This window comes from Aquarana catesbeiana, linkage group LG01, assembly GCF_042186555.1.
Source record: "Aquarana catesbeiana isolate 2022-GZ linkage group LG01, ASM4218655v1, whole genome shotgun sequence".
Taxonomy (NCBI): domain Eukaryota; kingdom Metazoa; phylum Chordata; class Amphibia; order Anura; family Ranidae; genus Aquarana; species Aquarana catesbeiana.
In genome coordinates, this window is record NC_133324.1 from 899,211,616 (window position 1) to 899,229,524 (window position 17,909).

At 41.4% G+C, this 17,909-nt stretch overlaps 1 protein-coding gene across 2 annotated transcripts in view; it reads left to right on the forward strand.

The window, feature by feature from the left end:
* The first annotated feature begins 14,688 nt into the window (after window positions 1-14,688).
* The window catches only part of SPON2 (spondin 2), a 34,013-nt gene continuing 30,792 nt past the window's right edge, over window positions 14,689-17,909 (forward strand). For both annotated transcript variants that reach the window (XR_012238302.1, XM_073610952.1), the window contains exon 1: window positions 14,689-15,184. The gene's annotated coding sequence lies outside the window, so the exon portion shown is untranslated. The remainder of the gene's footprint in view (window positions 15,185-17,909) is intronic.

Sequence of the window (17,909 nt, forward strand, 5' to 3'; positions counted from 1 at the left end):
TATATAATAGGGTGTATGTGTTCTTCTTATCACACCTCTGACGATGGCCCATAGGCTGAAATGTATCAGGTGATGCTGTGAGGACGCTAGCACGCTACAACCGCAGTTCCTTTGAAAGTTATTTATCCTATTCTCTTTTTTACTAGTCTGTGAGTACCCCCTTTTTTTTATAAACTTGAGGATATTCTCATATGGGCTTCTCTATGCGCCTCTTTATTTCCCTCTTGGGGTGCTTTCCTCCTACTCATTGCGATTGGAGTTGATGTCACATTCATGATCGGGGAGTGGAGGCTGCAGAGGATCCTTTGCCTTGAGAGCTCCTGTGCTGATTGCAATGTGTGAGAGTGGATGACGCTGTGAATTGGAAGCACTGGATGTGCCATATACCCATATGCCTATATATCTGGCTTTCTGGTAAGAAGATTAGATGTGCACGGTGGTATGTCTGAATATACACTTAAGCTGGTGTGAGGGTCTTCATTCGCCTCCTTCATTCACCTTCATTCACCGTTTCCTCTGAACTTCATCTACTACCTACCTCTAGCGCTGCGTATGGACTTCTATGTTTTATTCTATATTGCAATCAACAATATTTATGTCAGCTGCTGTCATTTTTTATGTATTTCATTATTTGAGCGCGAATATCACCCAACGTTATTTACCATATAATTACTGACATTGCTCTTTAAAGTCATTATTAGTTTATAATTCTGTAAGTATTGTCACCAACATGACATAAAAAGCCCCTCTTCAACCCCCCCCGCACAGCTGTAGGGTGGAATTTAGTAATTAAGAAAAAAATTAATGGGAGGGCAGCGAACATGCATTCCCCACCTCCTGTATTATACCAATGTTCACCATACCTTTCAACACTGAATGAGTACTTTGCAAGGGATGGCGGCAAAGCCTCTCCTCCCTTGCAAATCACCCTTTGTCACAATGTTGAAGGACAAGGGCTTCTTCCCTACCTTCATGTATCCCAAAAAGAAGGTGTAGGTAATAGTGAAATGGGGGGGCTATCTGTCCCATCCCAAGAAAAGGAGTACAGGGGGTACATTAGTAAAGAGTTAAAAGAAAATAAAAACACCATCACTAAATAAAACATATACTTACCAGTTTTGAAAATAATGTCCCCAGAAGTAAATCCAGCAATAATTAGGTCACCTAGCATTTTATCCGTCAATCAAGTCATCCAGTCGGGTAATCCATATCACTCATCATGACCCGTTGCCTACTGATCTGTACTTTCCTTACTCCCACTGCACAATGACAGATTTCACGCTGTGGTAATTTATATTTACTGCCAGGAATCCTGGGTGACATCATTGACCAAATGTGATATCACTGCAGCCGATAATCAAGGGTATTTGGATTTAGGTTCAACCAAACTGTTGACAAATCCAACACGGACATTTTCAAGTAACACAACTCATGGCATGCCATACACTACAATAGGTGCCCAGAGGTATCCTGGCTCTTTTAGGAGCCTGGTAATAATCTTGTGCTGCAAACCAAGATATGTGTGTGAGACGCTCAGGCTGTATGGCAATGAAGTCCTGTGCTGCAGCAAATAGAACAACTCCAAGTCAAAGTGTTTCAGAAACCACAAAGTGAAGGTCTGAGATAATTACCCCAAAATTGGTGAAAAATCTTACCAGAAAATCAGAAATGTACATGGAAAATTACATTTAAATTACATAACAATTATGTAAGAAACAGTTTCATCACTAAGGCCTCGAAAACTGGCACAGAATATTCTTCTTCACTTGGAGTACGCCAACGATGTAACGGAAACAGAAGTGGAAGTTGAAGAGTGCGCAGCATTCCAATATGCCAGCATGACCTTCGTGAGGACAGCCTGATGGCAGCAAACTCCATACTGTGAGCACTCAGCAGATGCTGGCTTGCACAGAACTATCATCTGGATATATTAGTGCTGAATATATCAAGAGAAATACATACTAGTAAACATAAAGGAAACCTCAAACATGAAAGGTTACCCTGCAGAACTCTTCCTCTGAAAACGACAGTTGCCTGTCTATCATTCTTGCTATCTAGGCAACTGGCTTGGCACAAGTAGATAAGGGCTTCTGACTTTTTAGATCTGTTTTTTGGTTCTGTGTTTTTGGTCTGGTCTTGTGACATGTGTGCTTTAAGGCACAAGTGTGACGGGCATTTCCAGATGCTATTGAATAAGTAGATAGATAGATAGATAGACTGTAGGGATGGATAAATCTGGACCTGGAAAGTTGGGCATGGCTGTGACTGCGCTTTGAGCATCCTATACTTAAAAAAATGCCCTATCAACACAAAGTGAAAACAAAAAACATTCCACCCCTGAAACAAAAAGCCAACTCCTCCTAATACCACCTCCAAACACATGTTTCAGTCTTGTGAGAAGCCATATATAAGACAGAGAGACCATGCCAGTCAATGGACTTAAAGGAATAGATTTTACTGTAAATACAAAAATTGTATTACTACATATACAGTAAAAAAAAAAAAAAAAAAATATATATATATATATATATATATATATATATATATATATATATATATGAAAAATATATTGATATGCAGTGCTATAAATGTAGTATTTCAAATAAAAAGTCCATAGTATTTGAAATAAAGTACTTGTTCAGGAGAAAACGCTGGAATCACCCACAGTGTAGACAGAAATACAAACTAGGTGAATACGGACTTATCCTCCACCGAACATCAACACACCTGGCCTCTTACCAAAAAGAATGGACCACTTAATCACAGGTGGTCAAACAGGCATGATAAATCCACAGAGCCACGAAACCATTAATGGAGATCACAGATGGCTGGGTCTTGTAGTTCCACCAAATAATCAGAGGTGCATTTATTAAAACAAAATTAGTGCAGCGCAAATAATAAAATGTCCTTTATAAACTCATGCGACAGATGCATATATCTTGGGAGGAAAATTTTGATGTCGTTCCCACAAGCCACAACAGTCATCAAACCGGTAGTAAAGTGTGCTTACCGGATACGTTGGACCTCTAAATTATAGGAGGTCATACACGCCTGGGTTCCTTAAGGAACTATTAACGAACTGGATCTCTTGAGGACACCAATCGTCAACATCCACCAGTAGTCACAGGAGACTGAAGCTGGTTAATAGCAGCACTCTGTGGGTTTCCTACACGAATCCTCTGATGAGATGAACCATGAGGTGAAAATATGCGTAGATCCCAAAAACAAAAAGAAATCCTCTAAGTACAAAACCATTTGGCTTTATTTAAAAGTAATGTCATATAAAAAGCGCTCAACAGCGCAGCTCAGTGCAAAAGAGCAGTTCAATCTAATAAAGTATCCAAGCACAGACTGTTCACGTCCGAACAGCTGAGAAGGCTGCGGGTGACGTCACAGGTGAAGCTCCGCCCCCGTACGCGGCGTTATGTCCATACGGACTTCGTCAGCGATGCATGCATTAAATATAAAAGAAGGAACTCCTCATGGTGTAGTATTAAAAAACCAGGGTCATATTTATTCAAAGAAAAATCCAGGGTACTCACATTTCATCAGATAACAACAAGCATGTAAAAAACAGCAGTCTGTATAAGCAGCATTTGTTTGACACGTTGCAGTGTCGTGACGTCATAACTCCTCCCAATGCGGCGTTTCATCCAATCATGCGTTGTCTGATTGGACAAAACGCCACGTTGGGAGGAGTTCTGACCGAGAGTAACGGTTCAGCCGGACGGGAAACCAGTTGTGGTTGGAGGTACAGGGGAAGCTGTCGCCACTAAGGGACCATCCAGCTTGTTACCGGAGACCACTTTAAGTAAGCTGAAGCAACTACCAGAGCAGTCTTCTTACCAGCCAGGGACGGTGAAAAAGTGGGAAAACTTCAACAAGTGCCAAGCCAGGGACCCAGCGAGACAACAGAGGTGACGATTGAGGAGCATCAGTGAGTGCCGAGCCAGGGACCTAGCGGGTCAGCAGGAGTGACACTTGAGGAGTATCTTTGAGTGCCAAGCCAGGGACCCAGCAGGGAAGCGAGGTTGACGCTTGAGGAAGATACCGAGTTATGGAACTGGAAGAGCTTCGGGGATCCAGTGGCGAATGGGTCTGAGAGTCTAGTGAGAGACTGGAAGCTAGGTGAGTGAAGACCTACAGCGAGAGACTGTAGAGGACGAGCAGAACTATTTGTGTTACCGATAGTTAAATACAACGACCATTAGTGACTGTTACAAGATTTGTTGCCATAGGAGACGGAGGTCCTATCTATACAAAAGTGGTGTCCAGCTGGAGGCTTGCCACTGTATAGCTGTCTACCTATAGAAGTCTCGGAGTCTGCCAATTGTCATTGCATCTACTATAAGGGTGTCCTGGCCCTAACGCTCTCTCCCACAGTTCTTGTTCAAGAGACAATACATCTCTTTGCATTCAAAAGGTGTCTTGCGCCCATCAATTCAGCTTGTATAACACCCACCATGCCTTGTAACCCACTCTACAGAGAAGGATGTCAGCTATCTATGACCCTGGAGGTCATTAATCATTAGGCCTCTATATATATATATATATATATATATATATATATATATATATATATATATATATATATATATATATATACTGCCAGACTTGAACCCTTCTGGTTATGGGTCTAGTTTTAAATTTTGGGGAAGACACAGTAATTGACTTTTCCCTGCTGGCCTTTTCTGTGTGCAAAAAATGGCATGGGGGGGCCTCTCAAAATACATACCAGACCTGTCACTAAGGCATTGTGCTACTGTAGCAATGAGTAAAGCTGCTAGTAATGAAGACCTCTCAGTATGGTATCATTTAGATGAAAAATTAATTCAATCTCCCATGCAAAAGGACCTGTTATAAAGGGATCATGCAGGCGTAGCACTGGCTAAATCCACCATCCAAGAGGATCTGTAAAAGGTTTAAATCTGAAATCAAAGAGAAGTCAGCACCTGGTCAATAGCTTACTGAAGCAACTGGATCAGCCAGGCAACTAGCCTCATAAAGAGAGGTTATTAGTGGCAGCCTCCATATTTTTTTCCTTTAAACTGACATTCAGTGTGGTAGCCTCCATGGAACAATCCTGAAAGATGCATTTTGAAATTGTATGTCAAGGTTCTGTCTATTTTTGCTACTCGTTTGATGCTGATATCTTACAATAAGTACCGTACATACAGTATGGTGCATATGTTGGTTTTCCATTCAAGTTGTGGTTAAAAGGTACATAAAGGGAAAAGAAGAGAAAACACAGCAGTCAGTGTTTGGAGAGACCTGCGGTTTGCTGGAAACAGAACCATATGTGTTTCCAGACTGTATACCAGATTTCACTTGCAAACAGCACAATAGTTTCTGCTAATGAAGGAAAAACTAACATATTTTCTACAGCTAGCAGATTCTAAATAAGCCAAATATAAAACAGTACCAAAATGTCATACATAGAACTCTATAAATTCACAGAAACGTGACTGCTTAATTAAAGGGTGGCCCCTACAACAAAGGAATTAAAGAGCGACTATTGTTTTTTACACTTTCAAAATCTTTCTGGAATGGGAACAGATTAACACTATAAAACAGATAGAAAGCGCAATGGCATCTTGTGATATCTTAAAAATAAAATATTATAAAATTATGTCAACTTTTATTACAATATGATGTCTATAATACAAAAAGTTTTTTAGAAAAAGTGCATGTATTATAAAATGTATCCAAGGACTATGTGGTTGTAAATCTCTGAAATGAAGAATGAAAAAAAAAGTATTTACTTCTATGATGTGGGATAAGAAGTACAATGAGCATTGAATATGTATAGAATACCGCCAACATCCTTAATTAAATTTAAAGAGAAAAAACTGTGCAAGGAATGCACACGAGGGTTGCCCCTTAGGACTCTAAAGGCAAATAATAGATTAGAGTATAAAGAGTAGATTATATAAAATGCACAGAGGTGCCAATTTTATTAGGTTGTAGAAAAAATTTTAAAAAATACAAATACGAATACAATTAACAATATATGCCTTTGTTTAAAATACACATATCAAATTATACAAAATAGATATATCAGCCCAGTGCTTACAACCCTCAGCCTATATCGTTAAAGGTCAAACGGATGAATTTACAGCACATATCCTGACATGTTTTGTGCATTTTGTATAATCTACTCTTTATACTCTAATCTATTATTTGCCTTTAGAGTCCTAAGGGGCGACCCTCGTGTGCATTCCATGCAGTTTTTTTCTTTAAAGTTATACTTCTATGATGTGCACTTGCCTTTATCCAAAGCACCTACAGTGATTTCTGTCTACTCTTCCATTCATCTACTGTATGAGTTATTTCTGACCGTCTATGCCAGTGATGGCGAACCTTGGCACCCCAGATGTTTTGGAACTACATTTCCCATAATGCTCATGCAGTGCAGTTCACTGGTCTATGCCGACACCAGACAATCCCAGGAGATGGTCCTGCATCCCCTCCAGCACACAGAAGGTGATTGACAGCTTTAGCTGTGCATGTTTCCCTATGAAATACTATAGAAGTCTCATGTGTACAGTGGGGTGTGTCTATTCCCTCCACCCATTTCTCAGATTACATTAAGCTCTCTGTAGTGCATTGTTTAACATCAGATCCTCACCCCCTGCCTTCTGGTGCTGAGAAATGCTGTGTAAATTCTGTACTTTGAATTGCTGTAGAAAAGAGCGGGTTGCAGATAAACAGATACAACATATGTAGGAGGATTTGTTTCATCTCTGTGTATCACCTGAGACCAGTCATCTCTTTCGGTATATGTAAATGTTTACAACCACATTAACCACTTGCCGAAAGACGAGCTGCGGCGCGGTCGGCTAGTTCTGGGTGGACGTCCACCCAGAATACTGCTCTCGCGCGCCCCCTGGGGCGTGCACCCGAGAACTTCCGTGACCGCCGGGTCCAGAGGACCCGGCACATCACGGATCACGGTAAACGGCCGCTGATCGCGGGCGTTTACCATGTGATCGCTCCGTCAAATGACGGAGCGATCACATGTCAACAGACCGGCGTCATGTCATGACGCCGGTTCCTCCCTCCCCTCTCTGTACCGATCGGTACAGTGCGAAGGGAGAGGGGGAGGGATCGGATGGCAGCACCGCTGTGGGCTGCATGTGTAGTGCCCACAGCGGTGCTCAGTGACAATTGCAGTCACATCCATCCATCTCTCCATGCTCAGCCATCCCTGCAATATACCCTGCAATACTCTGCATAATACCCTGCAATAGTCTGCATAATACCCTGCAATACTCTGCATAATACTCTGCATTATACCCTGCAATACTCTGCATTATACCCCGCAATACTCTGCATTATACCCCGCAATACTCTGCATTATACCCTGCACAACCCTGCACAACTCTGCATTATACCCCGCAATACTCTGCATTATACCCCGCACTACTCTGCATTATACCCCGCACTACTCTGCATTATACCCGGCACTGCTCTGCAATATACCCGGCACTGCTCTGCAATATACCCGGCACTACTCTGCATTATACCCCGCACTACTCTGCATTATACCCGGCACTGCTCTGCAATATACCCGGCACTACTCTGCAATATACCCGGCACTACTCTGCAATATACCCGGCAATACTCTGCAATATACCCGGCACTACTCTGCAATATACCCGGCAATACTCTGCAATATACCCGGCAATACTCTGCAATATACCCGGCAATACTCTGCAATATACCCGGCAATACTCTGCAATATACTCGGCAATACTCTGCAATATACCCAGCAATATACCCTGCAATATACCCAGCAATACTCTGCAATATACCCAGCAATACTCTGCAATATACCCTGCAATATGCCCAGCACTACTCTGCATTATACCCGGCACTACTCTGCAATATACTCGGCACTACTCTGCAATATACCAGCAATACTCTGCAATATACCCAGCAATACTCTGCAATATACCCAGCAATATACCCTGCACTACTCCGCAATACTCTGCAATACCCCGCAATACTCCGCAATTTTTAACCAGTTCCCGCCCACAGTCATATGACATCCTTGACTTTGAGCGGGGATATCTGAATGATGCCTGCAGCTACAGGCATCATTCAGATATCAGCTTTTTCAGCCGGTGATTTCCTACACCATAAGAATGATCATAGCGGCTGTTCCACTGCTTGATCGTTCTTATGGGAGGCGAGAGAGGACGCCCCCCCCTTCCCGCCACCCTCCGGTGCTTCTACCGACTCACCGCTACGATCGAAGCCAAGATCATTTTTTTTTTTTTTATTTCAGGCTTCCCAGCCTAGAGGTGAGATGTGGGGTCTTATTGACCCCATATCTCACTGTAAAGAGGACCTGTCATGCCATATTCCTATTACAAGGATGTTTACATTCCTTGTAATAGAAATAAAAGTGATCAAAAATTTTTTGGGAGGGAAAAAAGTGTCAAACTAAAATAAATAAAGTAAAATAAACAATAAAAAAAAAAATTTTTTTAAAGCACCCATGTCCGTGTGCTCGCATCCAGAAGCGAACACATACGTAAGTCCCGCCCACATATGAAAACGGTGTTCAAACCACACATGTGAGGTATCACTGTGAACGTTGGAGCGAGAGCAATAATTTTGGCTCTAGACCTCCTCTGTAACTCAAAACATGTAACCAGTAAAAAATTTTAAAGCGTCACCTATGGAGATTTTTAAGTAGCGACGTTTGGCACCATTCCACGAGAGTGTGCAATTTTGAAGGGTGACATGTTAGGTATCTATTTACTCGGCGTAACTTCATCTTTCACATTATGCAAAAACATTGGGCTAACCTTACTGTTTTGTTTTTTTTTAAAGCACAAAACTGTTTTTTTTCCCAAAAAAACACGTTCGAAAAATTGCTGCACAAATACCGTGCGAGATAAAAAGTTGCAACAACCGCCATTGTATTCTCTAGGGTCTTTGCTAAAAATATATATATATATAATGTTTTGGGGTTCTATGTAATTTTCTAGCAAATAAATTATTATTTTTACATGTAGGAGAGAAATGTCAGAATTGGCCTGGGTGCTCCAGAACGCCTAGAGGTGCTCCCTGCATGTTGGGCCTCTGTATGTGGCCACGCTGTGTAAAAGTCTCACACATGTGGTATCGCCATACTCAGGAGTAATAGCAGAATGTGTTTTTGGGTGTAATTTGTTGTATGCATATGCTGTGTGTGAGAAATAACCTTCTAATATGACAATTTTGTGAAAAAAAAAAAAGAAAAAAAAATCTTGATTCTGCAAAGAATTGTGGGAAAAGATGACAATTTCAAAAAAACTCACCATGCATCTTTTCAAATACCTTGGAATGTCTTCTTTCCAAATAGGGGTCATTTGGGGGGTATTTGTACTTTTCTGGCATGTTAGGGTCTCAAGAAATTAGATAGGCTGTCAGTACTTCAGGTGTGATCAATTTTCAGATATTGGCACCATAGCTTTTGGACTCTCTAACATTCACAAAGACCAAATAATATACACCAAGTTGTACTTATTTTTATCAAAGATATGTAGCAGTATAAATTTTGGCCAAAATTTACGAAGAAAAATTACTAATTTGCAAGAGAGATATAACAGAAACAAAGAAAAATTCATTTTTTTACCAAATTTTCAGTCTTTTTTCTTTTATAGCGCAAAAAATAAAAAACCCAATGGTGATTAAATACCACCAAAAGAAAGCTCTATTTGTGTGAAAAAATGGACAAAAATTTCATATGGGTACAGTGTTGTATGACTGAGTAATTGTCATTCAAAGTGTGAGAGCACCGAAAGCTGAAAATTGGTCTGGTTAGGAAGGGGGTTTAAGTGCCCAGTGGTCAAGTGGTTAAGCATGTACTCTGGCTTATGTATTTTGAGCATTTCGAGAGGGAATTCTCTTTCAAACCCACTAACCCTCTTCCTCACAGCTCAAGTGTTCAACCCTCACTGTGCTAGTATTTCTAAGTCCGGAGAGAGTTGCAAGGCCATGGGTATAACTTTTTACTCTCCTGGCAACACTATGGATGGAAGTACTATATTAGCTGGATTGGATCCTTCATAACACAAGCACTGACAGATTGCATGTAGACATGTGCAGTTCGTTTCTTTCCAAATATTTGGACAAATTTTTCGTTATTCAGAGATTCGGATATATCCGAATACCCAATTTACAATATATACACATTTTACCGAATGCTCCCACTAACGTAACAAAATTCGTCTGAATTTCGGAAATTCAGACTGAAATTCGAATCGAATTTTACATTGAACTCTAACTACACATAATGCTGAAATATAAAATTTTGTGTTAATAGAGTACCATTTCGAAATAATGCTGTTTTTGTTAAGCCAAAGGTAATTTAAAGAGTCATTGTAATAATTTAATGAAGAGAAGCAGTCAAGAGGCCCATGTTAACTCTGGAGGAGCTGCAGAGATCCACAGCTCAGGTAGGAGAATCTGTCCACAGGACAACTATTAGTGTAGCACCCCCTAGCATTGCTAGAATGCTAAAGGTGATATTTTTTTTAGAGTAGGTAAATTTGTGCGGCTTGGCTGGCAGCAGAGCCTGTCTGTTTTTTCTGGGTTGGGCAGAGATCCAGGGAGATCATGGGCAGCATCACTGAGACTTTCCTCCTATTTTTAGAATGTCCTGGAACCTTCTAGAAAGATGGGACAGGAAGTAAGGTGGTGCTGTCTGGAGTAATCAGAGGGCCCTGACCAATCCCAAACTTGGGTTGGCAGGGGGCAGGCCCCCTCAAATACTCTGGGTCAGCCCAGCTGGGGAGGAGAGTTTGGGTGGAAGCTGGAGATGGAGTGTTAGTCGTTTGTGGCCTTTGAGGGAGCTCCCCAGTCTGGGGGGGGGACCTTGGGCCTGGGCTCAGGTGTGGACAGGACCTTCTCAAATTACATGGAGGTTTCCTGGCCAGGAGGCACTGGGAGCCAGGAGAGGACAGTGGGAGAACACTTCTGGGCAAGTCTCCAGGAGCAACAGGAACAGCCAGGAGGGCTGATGAGTGACACACAGTCAGGGGGACTGGGAGGCATGCCTGAGAGGACTGGGATGGAGCAGTCTGGGCTGGGTGCAGAACCAGTCAGGAGGACTGTGGTGGCATGAGCAGTGAAAGGGCAGCTGCAGCCAGGAGAACTGGCAGTGCCTGAAGAGGTGGTACTGGGAGTAGTAGCCACTTGTGGAACAGCTGGCACTAAGGACTACCATTTTGCTACACCATAGGGGCCCGCTGTCCCTGCCTGCAAAGGCCATTTGCTTTGAGCCTGACAGAGCCAAAGTCAGGTCCCTACATCAGTGCTACCTGGTCCTGGGAGTGATAGTGTACAAGCAAGTGTATGTGCTGGAGGTCAAGGAGAACAGGTTGTATATATACACTGTTTAAGTCCCTACCATGTTTCTTCAATCAAGTGGGCATCTCATATGTACCCTTTCCCCATCCAAGTTTAATTCCCCTAAAAAAACACACCAAAAAAAACTAAGTGCAAGGACTTCGCCTTGACTTAGTGTGTTTGGAAATTCATGTGCCTGGCTGTGCAGGGTGGGAGACGAACCACATTAACCAGTGGCCCCTACGGAGGTAGTGCAATATTAGTTGTGTGCTCCACAAATCTGGCCCTTATGGAAGAGTGGCAAGAAGGAAGCCATTGTTGAAAGAAAGTATATAAGAAGTCCTATTTGCAGTTTGTGAGAAGCCATGTGGGGGACACAGCAAACATGTGGAAGAAGGTGCTCTGGTCAGATGAGACCAAAATGTAACTTTTTGGCCTAAAGGCAAAACGCTATGTGTGGCGGATAATAACACCACACATCACGCATCATGTTGTGGGGATGCTTTCTACAGCAGGGACAGAGAAGCTGGTCAGAGGTGATAGGAAGATGGATGGAGCCAAATACAGGGCAATCATAGAAGAAAACCTATTAGAGTATGCAAAAGACGTGAGACTGGGGTGGAGGTTCACCTTCCAGCAGGACAACGACCCTAAGCATATAGCCAAAACTACAATGGAATGGTTTAGATCAAAGTATATTTATGTGTTATGTGAATGGCCCAGTCAAAGTCAAGACCTAAATCCAGTTGAGAATCTGTGGCAAGACTTGAAAATTGCTGTTCACAGACGCTCTCCATCCAATCTGACAGAGCTTGAGCTGTTTTGCAAAGAAGAATGGGCAAAAAGTTCACTCTATCGATGTGCAAAGCTGGTAGAGACATCCCCAAAAAGACTTGCAGCTGCAAATGCAGTGAAAGGTGGTTCTACAAAGTATTGACTCAGGGGGGCTGAATACAAATGCACGCCACACTTTTCACATATTTATTTGTAAAAAATGTTGAAAACCATTTATCATTTTTCTTCCACTTCACAAATATGTGCCACTTTGTGTTGATCTATCACATAAAATCCCAATAAAATACATTTACAGTAAAACCTTGGTTTGAGAATAACTTGGTTTGAGAGCGTTTTGTAAAACAAGTAAAATGTTTTAAGACATTTTGACTTGATATACAAGCAATGTCTTGATATACAAGTAGCGTCACGTTACAACTGAGTATAAAAGAGAAGAGAGGCGCCTCTAAGTGTAGCAATATGGTTACATTTAATAAAGATACAACATTTAGCAACTCATGGTTGATGATTAAAACAGGCACATCTAAATATGCAGGCATTCTGGGTAAAGCTGTCCACATACACCATCCTCCTCACCGCCATCGACGTCGCCCCTTTCCACTCTGCGCTCCATGAGCAGTTCAATCGCTCTACTGCAGGGAAGTCTTCCCAGTCACAATTGCAGACTGACATCGGTGAGATCCGGCGGTGCGGAGGATGGTCTATGTGGACAGCTTTACCCCAGATGCCTGCATACTTAGATGTGCCTCTTTTAATCATCAACGATGTGAGTTGCTAAATGTTGTACCTTGATTAAATGTAACCATATTGCTACACTCAGAGGCGTCTCTCTTCTCTTTTATACTCTGTAGCTCCCAATGGCGTCCCGGAGGGGGCAGAGGAGGCCCTGACCCCCCCAAAATTATGCTGTGCCCCACCATGGGCCCCCTCCCATTAAAATTTTTTTTTTTTTTTTCAAAAAGGCAATGTCTTTTTGTTTGCATTTGTAGCGGATGTGCCACATCCTACTCGGGTCGCCGCTGGAGTAATACAGTCTCTATTTAGAGGGAGACTCCTGCGGGTGATTCCTCCCCCCTCCCTCTGCTCGCTGACACTGCATAATGCGAGCGCTCACACAACCACGGCCGCCCAATCTGCTCCTTCCCCTGCGTCCTCATTGGCAGGGAGAAGAGCGAGTTGCAGGAAGGACTTCACTAGGACTCTAAGTTACTGAAAAAACAGACTGATTTCTCCCATCCTTAGGACATGAGAACCAGCCTGTAAATTCCAAGAGATGCCAGACCAGCGCTGTCAAAAGCAGGGGCAGGACAGCAAGAGGAGGCTGGGGAACCCCACAGTGGCAGAACACCAGGGCCCGGTGGCAAGACAACCTTTGCAACCCTGATAGTTCTCCCACTGCTTTGGACCCTTATATTTTCTTGGTATGCTGGTGACATATATCTCTTGTTTTCTGCCACCCTGGGGGGCCCCAATACAGTAGGAAGGGAGCTAACTGCAGAACATGTGAAAGGGCCCATTGTGGGATTGTAGTAAAGAGCCCCAGGATATATATATATATATATATATATATATATATATAATTGCATTTTATAGTTGCCCCCCTACTTTTGTCCCTGACCCCCCATGTGCCCCCCCTAAATATGAAAGCTGGAGACGCCACTGGTAGCTCCTGCTGGATTTTACTTCTAATCTCCTTGTGGAGGCTGCCATTTGTGGATGGACATTTTATGGTTATACAACCGATCACATTGCTATAATCTTTTTATATAGACTATAAACTGAAGGACTTATGAATAAATGGTTGTGGAACAAATAATCTGAATTTCCATTATTTCTTATGGAGAAATTTGCTTTGATATACAAGTACTTTGTGTTACATGACAAAATGTGGAAAATATCAAGGGGTATGAATACTCTTTCAAGGCACTGTATTGCCCTGTACACACGACTGGTTTTGCCGTTGGAATAAACTCCGAAGGTTTCTCCGATGGAATTCCATTCAAGTGCTCTTGCCTACACACGGTCAAACCAAAGTCCGACCAAAGTCCGACCGTCCAGAACGCGGTGACATACAACACTTACAACAGGACTAGAAAAAGGAAGTTCAATAGCCAGTAGCCAAAGTTTCCGTCTCGCACTTGCTTCAGAGCATGCGTCGTTTTTGGTCCAGCATACAGACGAGTGGTTTTCCTGATAGGAATTGGTTCTGTCGGAAATATTTAGAACATGTTCTATTTCTAGCTCCATCAGAATTTTCGAAAAAATAAAGTCCGATGAGGCACACACACGATCGGAATAGACGATGAAAAGCTTCCGTCTGACTTTTTCTGTTGGACATTCCGCTCGTGTGTACGCGGCTTTAGTGTGTGTAAGGGGGGGGGGGCACTGCAATTGGACTTTATCAGAAGTTCAGCGTTAATCCTTCATTACTCTATCCAAAAAAAAAAAAAGTTAAGATTATACATACACTTTATTAATTACAAATTTGCACAAATTTGTGCCTTTTAAATTGGTCTGGAGTTCGGCTAACATGTGTTAGATGTGCATTTATGCACACTTCTAGCAGTCAATGGTATCTGAAGCTCGTTCATTTACTTTTTCATTTTACCTTTTGAGGTCCTTCAATGGTTAAAATTCCCGTGGCATGGCTTCACAGAATACAGCACTTTAAACCGTCAACACATTTCCCTAATGTATCACATGAACATTTACAGCGGGGGGAGTCCTGCCTTTTAAAAACCAAATTTGTTTAGTCAGCATTGTAAGGTTTATTTTATTGCAGTAACTCCAACCAACTGGCACACAGACCGTTCCAATAATTTTGTAAAAAAAAAAAAAAAAAAAAAAAAAAAAAAATCCACAGTACATGGTAGATGTAAGCTGCATATAAACTTCTGGGTCCTAAGGTTTAAAATCATTGTTGGACAAAGAGGACCCTCTGCAGGCATAAATAGCACAGTCCCTCCTTTTTCCCCTCATCAGAAGAGCTCAGTTGCCAGCAGACACAAGTGCCCCCAGCCTGCAAGGACGCTGTAAGACTAAACTAGTAAGTACAAGCCTATCCTCTCCTCTTTGTACATAGCATTGCTACAAGCTGCAAGCCATGGCAAGCAGACCCTGCATGGACTTACTACAACCCTCCCCCAGAACTCTTTGTCTCTTTGTGGAACTTTTCTTAAACTACTAAAACTTTAAAATGAAATTTTGAATTCACTGAACTTTATTGCTACAAGCTAAATTTGACAATTTTTCAAAAGGCTCTTCTTAAATTAACTACTCCCAAGCTACTAATGTGGATATATTTTGAGCACTTAGATTCAGTTTACTAAATTAGAATTGTAATTTGACTTCAGTCTTAATTCAAAAAGCTTAACACAGGGATAAGTATCTTTAGTTTTGTTCATGTGATTGCAATTTTTAAATCTCATTGGATACAGATGAAAATAACTGTCACTTAAAAAAAAAAAAAGATCCTTTATCTTGTTGTGTAATGGTGGCCATTGATTTCTTTTCTGATCAATCGCTCCTGATAGGAATAATTGATCTATAACAGACAACGCATTAATTCGATAAGTTACACATGGGGAAGTGGATTTTGCTTGATGTTCTGAAAATACAATCATATGTTATGGGTCGCACCTCAGTGTTTTCCATGCAATCTCATAACTTGAATCTAATTGAAATAAGATCAAATTCATGACCAAAGCAAAGGGCTTGTTGATCAATTCAAAACGATTGATAGTTCGATTGGAAGGAAAGTTTTGCCTATTTTATTGTTTGCCAATTTGATTGTTTTGATCAAAACGCCCATCGATTGGATAATAAAATCGAAGCGTGTAGGGCCACTGTTAACTTTGTGAATTGAGCTTAATAATTGTTATCATCAGCAATGAAAAATAAAAAAATAACAGTCACTTAGATTATAGTAAAAGTTGTTAAAGCTTAGTGATTTTAGGGCTGGTTCACACCACAAAAATGCACTCCAGAGCTGTCCTTGATGCGTTTTTACATGCGCGATTTTAGCGTGTTTTTGGCACATTCTGGTGCATTCTTGATGCGTTTCCGGGTGCATTCCAGATGCTTTTTTTTTCTTTTTTCCTGTTTTTTTTCCCTCTGTACTGCTGGGGTCCAGTGCATTTTTGATGCGTCCCAGTGCATTTTCATGCGTTTTTTTATGCTTTTTACTGTCTTCCAGTAAAGGAAGAATGCAGCATGTTCTACTTTTTTTTTCTGGAACTGGAAAGCCCTGGAACTGACTCCACTGGTGTGAACTATGCCATTGGAAGCCATATAACTTACTAGCCATGCATTTTTGATGCATGAAAAAACCACACTGGACTGCATGTGGTGTGAACTGGCCCTTAGTCTATTGAAGTTAATAACTGCAAGATATGGAAAATAAATGTGGCATATATTTAAAGATTCCTGAACTTTAAAAATCATTTTTTTTCAACTCTGCATTTAGCCAATTTAAAGTTTTTCTTGGGTTGTTTATTATATTTAAGGCTGCAAACTTTCAAATTGAGTTTTAAACAGTTTAAGCGTTCCTTTCTGTGGAACTTTACTTGTATTATTCCTTAAAGGGGCTCCATTTGGTTTAAAATAAGGACAAAGGCATTGATTATATTTTATTAAAAAATATTATTCTTGGCTTTTTACATTTTTTTCTTTCTGTATGTGCATTTTTGAATTTAGGGTGATACCATATATAGGCTAACTAAAAGGATTGTAGTGAAAGCTTTCAAGGCAAGCTGGCCTCTTCCTCGGGCAAGAGGCCAGAGTGCCACATAAACTTACACTTTAGGCTTTTTAGTTGGCCAATAAATGATATCACAATACATTCAAAATAGTAAGCCTTAGTGATATGCTTAAACAGCACAGATAACTACAATCCTTACCGAGGTGTTTAAATTGACTTATAAAATATATAATGATAACACATAACACACATATGAAAAGCTTGTTTAAAAAAAACTTTAAAAAAAACGTAATAGTCCAGATAAAGTCAAAATATATAAATATATAATAATATTGCAGTGACTTCTGTGATAAATCCACTCCAAATACGTGCCAATTCAGTAGTGAGTAATTCAAAGACTGCCACCGCCACCTCTAGGAGAAACAATTGGGTAAGGATTGTAGTTATCTATGCTGTTTAAGCATATTACTAAGGGCTCATTTAAACTTGCTTCAGCTTCTACACACATTTACACTTGCTTCAAAACAAGTCTTCGGATAGGCTTTGTTAAAGCTCTCTGAACGACAGTTAAAGCTCCTGTCACTAAATAAAATGGTTAGCTTACAGTCCTGTTTACACCTTGCTTTTGCTTTGCTTTGCTTTGACTTTGCTTCAAAAATTATACCCCATGTAGCTTTAGTGGTGCTTCAAAGCGTCTTCAAAGCCTCCATAGAAGTCTATGGCAAAGTTCGCTTGAAGCCCCATTGAAGCCACACCGAAGCCTCGTCGAAGCCCCACAAAGCCTCACTAAAGCCTCACGAAGCCCCACCGAAAGCCCCATGGAAGCTCCACCAAAGCCTCATCGAAGCCCCATCGAAGCTCCTCCAAAGCCTCATCGAAGCCCCACAAAGCCTCACCAAAGCCCCACCGAAGCCTCATTGAAGCACCAAGCAAAAGCAAGGTGTAACAAGGTGTAAAGTTGTCTTTGTAAGATAAGCGTATGTTGACCACTCCTATCTTACAAAGACAATCTGGCATCTCAGGTAGACAGGAAGGTCACTTTAGGACTGGTGAACAAACAGCTCCAGCAACC